Source organism: Pinus tabuliformis, chromosome 2_1 (genome assembly GCF_031772625.1).
Source record: "Pinus tabuliformis cultivar Carrire ecotype Pingquan chromosome 2_1, CPIR1, whole genome shotgun sequence".
NCBI lineage: Eukaryota > Viridiplantae > Streptophyta > Pinopsida > Pinales > Pinaceae > Pinus > Pinus tabuliformis.
In genome coordinates this window covers 646,159,757-646,167,746 of record NC_142299.1, presented here as the reverse complement: position 1 = coordinate 646,167,746, position 7,990 = coordinate 646,159,757, and the positions used below count along the sequence as shown (strand labels likewise).

At 36.0% G+C, this 7,990-nt stretch overlaps 1 long non-coding RNA gene across 1 annotated transcript; it reads right to left on the bottom strand.

Moving 5' to 3' along the window:
• Positions 1–6,030: 6,030 nt before the first annotated feature.
• LOC149202235 (uncharacterized) lies at positions 6,031–6,404 on the bottom strand. Its single transcript, XR_016253508.1, has 2 exons — positions 6,217–6,404; positions 6,031–6,084 (listed from the first exon to the last, which is right to left on the bottom strand). It is a non-coding gene; the product is annotated as an uncharacterized LOC149202235 (long non-coding RNA).
• Positions 6,405–7,990: the final 1,586 nt, after the last annotated feature.

Genomic DNA, 7,990 nt, shown 5'->3' with positions numbered 1-7,990 from the left:
TTGCACCTGGATATGGAGTTGGGTGAGCACTGAATTCCTGTGTGAGATGAGCAATTCAATGGTATGAGGAACCAATCTTTTGTGAGATGCAGCACTGAATTCATCGTCACTTGAGCGGTCTGTGGCATTTGGGTTATTGCAGATCAGTCTGATCTTTCTGGTAACAAGGCCAGCCTTCGCCTTCTTGGAAGTTCTGATAGTATTATTTTTCGTGTTCTTGGGACGAGGCATAATTCGAATTCTTTTATTATAACTCAAACAGAATGCAATCTGAATGCTCGTGTTATCGTTCTTTCCTGCATATCATGGAGAAACTGATACATGCCTCAAAAATAGAAGAAAGCAGAAGAGTTTGAACAATAGAAAGCAAAATGTAGAGACTGCTATTACGATTAACCTGATAGGTCACTTCCTCTTCTCGATCAAATCTCCATAAAGAAAGACTCTACCAATAAAGAAGGTGATCAGAAGCATGAATGCAGCTGAGGGATGATGCTCCACAGGAAAATTGAATAATTGGATATTTTCTGTAAGCGCCCCAGCCGAGTCCTGAAGGATTGATTAGGCATAAGATAAATTGTTGAGTTTTTGTCTACAAACAGACACTAACAATGACCGAAGCGGAGAAAATATCTTTGGTTTATATCATAGTTATCAAGTTCGAATTCCAATTAATTTCAAAAAAAAATTGGATAAAAATATTTCAATTCTAAAAAAAAATTAACCTATAGAAGGAACCACCCAGCCCACAAGAATGGCCTTCTGTTAAGACCAGACTTGAACTCGTGACCTGCACTTAGCAGATTGTCCACTGGCCACAAGGCCTCTGCTGAGCGATAGTATACATTTTAAATAGTGAGATATATATATATATATTTTTTCCTCTAACAATAACAATGAATTTTGTTAATTTTTTTGGGAAAATTTAAATCTAACAAAATTACTTAATTTGGAAACTTATTTGTCCAAAATTTTTAACTAATAAATCAATGTATATCCTAAACAAATTTAAAAATAAAACTTATTAAATTTCACAAATTCTTCTTTTATTTATTATTTTTTTACTTTCCAACCCTTTAAAACAATGATTATATATATATATATTTTCTATTTCCTTTTCCTATACATGTATATGTTCACTAATTTTTATTTTTTTCGAACAGTTATTTATATATGTTCAACTAAAGTACTTGACTCAACATTCTATGTGAACAATCTTGTGCAGAGCTATCTCTTTAAAGAAACTGGGATTAGGATTAGGAATAACACTGAACCAAACAAAACATATCTAATGATTTCATCTCCAACCAAAAAGTCCAAGCCAACAATATTAAAGACGTTGGTAAACCACACTACTTTCATTTTTTTTTATTTTCAACAATTATTTATATATGTTCAACTAAAGAACTGGACTCAACATTCTATGTGAACAATCTTGTGCAGAGCTATCCCTTAAAGAAACTGGGATCAAGATTAGGAATAAGACTGAACCAAACAAAACATATCTAATGATTTCATCTCTGACCAAAAAATTCCAAGCGAGCAATATTAAAAAAATTGGTAAATTAAACCACACTATTTTTTATTTATTTTATTTTCAACAGTTATTTATATATGTTCAACTAAAGTACTGGAATCAACATTCTATGTGAACAATCTTGTGCAGAGCTATCCCTTTAAAGAAACTGGGATTTGGATTAGGAATAAGACTGAACCAAACAAAACATATCTAATGATTTCATCTCTGACCAAAAATTCCAAGCCAGCAATATCAAAAAAATTGGTAAATTAAACCACACTAATTTTTTTTTTCAATAATTATTACGCCGTAAGGCATTTCCCTCTGAAATGAACTCCCCTAAATACCTTTCTGTCCTAATCTTAGCCATCAGATCTATTGTTAGACGATTCAAGAATAATCACCCATCTAATTTAATAAAAATTCTTATAAAACATTAAAAAAAAAACTTTAAAAACCTTAATGTATTAGTTAATAATTATTTTTAAAAAAATCGTTTCTATTAACTGCCCAATGGTTTACCCTAATCACCCTAATCAACCCAACCTCCATCCTGTGCGCGGATAGTTGTGTTTGATGCAGAGGAGGGCGGGGGTGCAGAGGAGGGCGCAGGCGGAGTTGCTGCATAGGAGGGCGAGGGACCTGCAGAGGAGGGTTTGGGTAGAGGATTGCAAGAGGATGACGAAGGCCGTCGAGGACAAGGGGCCTTATTTTTCGCTGCACGAGGGCCGCGTAGGCCGTTTTTTTTGCAAGAGGAGGAGGGCTAGGAGGATGATGATGGATACAATGACAAGTAATTAGTTGGTCGTCATTTTGGAGTTCAAGATTTGCTCATCTACCGCCTTTTTAGACTTTACCCTACTCTGCTAACTAGCACACCCTTCACATGCTAGGCTGCATTACAAATAAGTCAGAGTGCAGAGGATAAATTGAGGAAGTAGTCTGCAAGCCCTTGGTGACTGTTTTTAGCTGTCTGGAGCGGAGTTTCACCATTTGATGATAAAGGGCCCTTGAAGATCTGTCTGAAATTTGTTCGTTCGGTCTTTGTCCCGCCCCCCTGAAGTAATGGCGCTCCCAGGTCTTGACCTTCAACCTTGTTATACCAACCTCCGTTTTAGTTTTATTTCAAGTACCCGTAATCCTGTTTGTTATAAATGACACCAAGCTTGTCATGTTCTCAATCATTAGCATTCTTTACGTGAGGCTTTTATGATATACATTTCTTAATCTGAATCTTCAAAGCTCATGGTTATTGATATGCACAATGACAACTCGTTACATGAAATGGCATAATTATATCAACTGGCTTGTGCATTTCTCCTTATGCTAAATACATGTTCTGTTATAGGCTCATTCATAAATGATGGGGCTTATTATGTCCAAGGACAGTAGACATTTATACTTCCTTATGGTGGCTATAGTCTCTTTCCCATGCTCCATTATTTCCAATCCCTTCTCTGAAAGTTGTTCATTCGGTCTTTGTCCCGCCCCCCTGAAGTAATGGCGCTCCCAGGTCTTGACCTTCAATTCAAACTCGATGTGGTTGTACAGCTTGAGTGGGCTTAATGATTACAAAGTTGTAGCTTACAAAGGATTTGGCATAACTAGGACAGGTTAACAAAGAAAATAACATCTTATATTAATAATTATGTTACTTAAATATAGGTTTCTGTAAATAAAGGGATTCAATCTTGCGGGATTCCCTCAACTGTGACTTCAAAATAGGTTTGCTGTAAGATTTACACCTTACCTTATCCATTTCCTCCGAGACATGTTGCCTAAGCTTAGACATCACAATTTATCATAATAAATTGGTTACATTAACACAAGAAACCTTTTTTGGGGAATTGAGCACAATCTGATTCACATCCCTGCCTCTTTTTCTTGTTGTAATCTCACAAGTAACCTTGTTATACATACATTTCTTTATCTGAATCTTCAATCTTCATGGAGGCTCGGTTAGACAACCAACCTTTTTTTCCATTTATTTCATTGCTCTGTTTTGACAGGACAAGCCATGGTTCCTGTCATTTTGGAGTTTAGGATTTGCTCATCTATCGCTTTTTTAGACTTTACCCTACTCTGCTAACTAGCACACCCTTCACATGCTAGGCTGCATTACAAATAAGTCAGAGTGCAGAGGATAAATTGAGGAAGTAGTCTGGTTACAGTGGTGTTGACCAACTCTTGAAAGATCTCGAGTTAAAGTCTTTGATTCAAGGCTCTGTCACAAAGTTGTGGAGAGAATGGAAGGCAGATGGTTTGAAATTTGGATGCTGAGTTGGATGGGTCAATGAGTTTCAAATATAGTCAAATTCCATGGCCAAATCTGAGAAAACAAGAGAAGGTTGAAGCCTACTCAGATTTCGAATGGTGGGAGAGGGGTTTCATGTGAGTTAACCTCCCAACATGATAAAGGTCAATCCTGATTGCAAAGGCAAGAATACATGCTACAAGTATGATGAAATTGTTGAAAATCATTACATTGCCTTTACCGCGTGGCATGTCAACCCAATGAGAAAACTGGAAGAGTTTAGAGTCTAGATACTTGGGGCCTGCAGAGAGGAGAGCTAAAGCAGGGTTTATAGGAGCGATTGACCTTCCATTTTCCAAATCAATCCAAAAACGACAAGGAATAGAAGTGTTTTCAAGATAGTGGGAGAGACATTGTAACAGGGATTGTGGAAAACAAACTTGAAAGTTTGGAAGCCATGATGAAGAGAATCAGGATGTTGGCTCAAATCCTCCAGCAAAAACTGATGGTGAACATTAAAATGGGATTTGATTTTCTCCATGATGAAGAAATGACTCAAAAGTAATAGACCCGAGGCAATGACTCTACAAATGTCAACCAAAAATGAACGAAGAACATGCATCACAGAAATGACCAGATAGATAATCACAGCTCCATTCAATTGAAGCCATGTCAGTTGATACACTTGATTTCATAGAATATTTTGACAAAGGTGGGAAACAACAAATTACGTGGCTTTGGGAAACTGATAATAGACCATGCTTGGATGGCAGAAAAGGCATTTTACTACAACTAAACTCTACTCTCAAGCCTAAGATAATCACCAATCAATCTCAAGTATGGTATTTCTTACAATTCTTTTCAGCTATTATGTTGAGGAGATCTGAACCACTTGCGGAGGGAACAGCTCTCTATGTGACAAAAGGAAGTTTTTGTTTGTTAATAATATGGACAAGTAATCATGTGGAGGAGAGAAATCAAACACTACTAGAATTAAAGCACTCCCATTTAGGCATACTTGTTTAATGGGATAGGAGATTTCTCAAGATCTATATATTTGGGAATGAGACCTTCATTATTCCAGGCATCGACAAGCATATCAATATACATAACAGCAAGAGAGTAGCACTTCTCCTTTAGATTCTCCAGAGTGCCCACATAGGAACCCAAGGTAGCCACTCTTCCACTCCAGGAGTACTGCATATCATTTTAGGACATCATTGCTCCTCTTCAGTAGTCTTCCTACCCTAAGAGTGTTTGGTCCAGCTTCTTATGCATCATGTACAGGTCCAGCCGTAGTGAATAAAATTTCTTAAGAGCACCAACCTTTTCATGAGCAGATTCCCAGAGCTGAACAAATTGGGCTTCAAACAAACAGGAACATGCTTGCTTCCATACATAAGAAAATATGGATAACAATGATTTTTGAGTTGTACAAAAAATGGAGAAGCAATAATTGTTTTATCATTATCCATATTAAGTTTAACCTCTCATTGCTATTATAAGGTTTAATACTGAAATGATTATGCTCTAATATGTCTGATTTTGAGTCTGAGTCAGTAAAGAAAAATTCTCAAATGTAACTATGTGCTCCTTCAGCAACCATGATGTCATGGTGACTTGGGAGTTCCATAGGCAATTTTTGAATTTTCAACCATTACATTAAGCCACTTGCAACTTCTCTCGGTAATTCTTTCCTCGCATCTCTATTAGATACTTAATAGACATTTTAACATGGGATAATGTCTAAAACACAGGGAGAACATCAAGGTCTACAATGGAATTTATTGTGAGTATTAAAATGTTTAGATATTTGTTTTCAGATATTCTAATATGATCCCACTTGAGCAGAGTGAGGTACAAATGTTGGAGAATTCCTAAAACAAAAAATATTTGTGCCATTTTGACTTCTTTTGAAGTTGAAAATTCTTCAGAGAAAGACGAATTTCTCTATCTCATAGTTGTTTAAACACTAGGACATAAATAGAAAATGATCTCTAAAACACTAAAGCATGGCACCAATATTTACTGGTCCATTTCAAATTGACATTGAAAAAAAAATGTATTACTTTTCAGTACTTGGCAAAACTAACCCATAGAACTTGCTAGAATCCCTACAAACATATGATAAAATATTCGATGCCAATTAACAATTTTGCCAACTCATTTTTCCTAATAGGAAGAAATTCTTTTAAGTAATTACCGTCCAGGTCACAGGCCAAACACGTTTCATTGCAAACTAGATTCTTTCCTGCAATTTTGTAGAGCTGTGAACCTCCTTGAGTGAGTTCCATGCCAATCAGAAAAACACCTGCACAGGTAGTGTAAGGTAACCAGTTTTCCATGACATCTATTGTGTTGTAGCATAAAGTGAGTTATCTTGCACAAAAAGAATTGGAACAAGAATTAAACTACTAGTGTCAACAGTTCTAAGTACACTCACTCCCTTTTCATTATTGTGACTCTTGAACTGGGGAATATATATAGAAGCTCTGCATCCATTTCTGCTGCCTTGGGACTTTCTTCAGAAAGCTAGACTCTGTCAATGACAGCCAATGTTAGATGCAGACCTTTCCCAATTTGTCTATTTCTCCTATTTGCCCCCCTTTCCCAGTACCACCGCACCCCTGCTTTATTTTATGAGAACCAGAGAGACCAAATAGCATAGCAAGGATGTTCAACTAGAGATGAAGGAAAATTCTAAGTTGATAAAAGCACTGAGAAATGAAGCCGTGTTCCCACACAGGCAAAAACAGTCATCTTTTCTTTTACTATATACTAACGATGAAATGATGGGTGGTGGAAGCTTGCAGGGAATGCCAAAAAATGGTGTTAATAGCTTTCCCAAATTGATCAAGGTAAAAAGAAAAAGTAGAACTACAAACTTAGGAAATTTTAACTATGACAACAACCACCAATTATTTGCAATCTAAAAGAAACAATTTCAAATTCGCACTTAGTTTTTTCCTTTTAGGTCTAAAAGGTCCTACTGGATAACATTGATCTTGAACAGAGATGCAAATAGAACCTAGAATAGCATACAGAACTCAACACAACACTCTGTAAGTCAATTTTATGTGACAACTGACATAAGCTTACTAATGAAGAAGAATGTGCAAACAGTCAACATTTTATACAACAAAGGAAAAAACAAAGATGCAAAGTCCAGCTACCTAAAGATAAGTTGCAACAGAATGTGTTGCTAGTTGGTCATCTTTCTTTGCACAAATTATAAGTATGAAGGATTCAATTACACAATTCCTCCATTGCAAATTCAGTAATTAAGTTCTAACAATAGCCAATCCCCTAGCATAATGCCGAGCATAATCCTGCAATCAAAGTTGGTTGAAATAAAATAAGGGGAGTTGAAACCCACAGTGAGAGAACAAAATACAGGAACACTGCTACTGTTATGGCTACTAAAATTAGCATAAAAGAATCATCAACATACAAATAAATGTTGAAATCCTATTTTGCCTACAATCCTGGGATGGGTATAGTTTAACGCCTAGCCTTAATGCCATAGGGGAAAGCCTCAGTTATTCACCAATCAAAACCTCCTATCTGGAAAGAGGATGGTAAGGATGGAATATTGAAATTACTTATACATGGCATGGTCTTTTATATTAGTGATATGTGTTTATTAAGTTTTTTTTGTGTCATTTTATATTAGTGATCAGTGTTTATCAATTTTTTTTTTTGGTTTTTTTTGAAATTTTATATTATTGCTTTTCTTTATTTCTCTTGTAGTTGTTTATATGGAGATGATTCTGTCTTTTCAACTCTTTAGGGGTGTGGTTGTACAGCTTGAGTGGGCCTAATGGTTACAGAGTTGCAGCTTACAAAGGATTTGGCATTACTAGGACAGGTTAACAAACAAAATAACATCTTATATTAATAATTCTGTGACTTAAATATAGGTTTTTGTAAATAAAGGGATTCAATCTCGTGGGATTCCCTCAACTGTGACTTCAAAATAGGTTTGCTGTAAGATTTACACCTTACCTTATCCATTTCCTCCGAGACATGTTGCCTAAGCTCAGACATCACAATTTATCATAATAAATTGGTTACATTAACACAAGAAACCTTTTTTGGGGAATTGAGCACAGTCTGATTCACATCCCTGCCTCTTTTTCTTCCTTGTTTGAATGACATTACTCAGGCAACAAAACAGGACAATTTGCACAGGATTAGTGATGTTTTGTCACAAGAAT